Here is a 430-nt window from a genome sequence, read left to right as displayed (position 1 = left end):
TACTCTTGAGTTCTGGCAGATAACATTTACTGAATTAAGGATGTGTCCTAGTTTTACATGAGTTCATTTTATAAATGGGTATTGAATAAATTAAAAGATGTTTTGGCGTCTCTTGAAAATTTTTATATGAATTCCTTTTTTAATCTCTTCTGAGTTACATTGCTTCGTATTTTGTCTAATGCTGAAGATGGAGTGTTAGGAACAAACTTTGCTTGTCCTATTTTTAATAGACACAAATTCTTTATTGAAATACTTTATATGATTCTACTTTAAAATATTTTCCCATTTATATTAATACATGATGGTTGCCTATTGTTTTGATTGAGGACTGTTTTTATCAGGTCTATGCCTTGTGAAATGAATCATGTGTGTGTATATCTATATCTATATCTATATATATATTCTAAAATAGTTGTATAAGAAACAAACT

This window comes from Echinops telfairi, unplaced genomic scaffold, assembly GCF_000313985.2.
Source record: "Echinops telfairi isolate 266 unplaced genomic scaffold, ASM31398v2 ScPeMD7_33;HRSCAF=127, whole genome shotgun sequence".
NCBI lineage: Eukaryota > Metazoa > Chordata > Mammalia > Afrosoricida > Tenrecidae > Echinops > Echinops telfairi.
Note: the sequence above shows the minus strand (reverse complement) of the source record.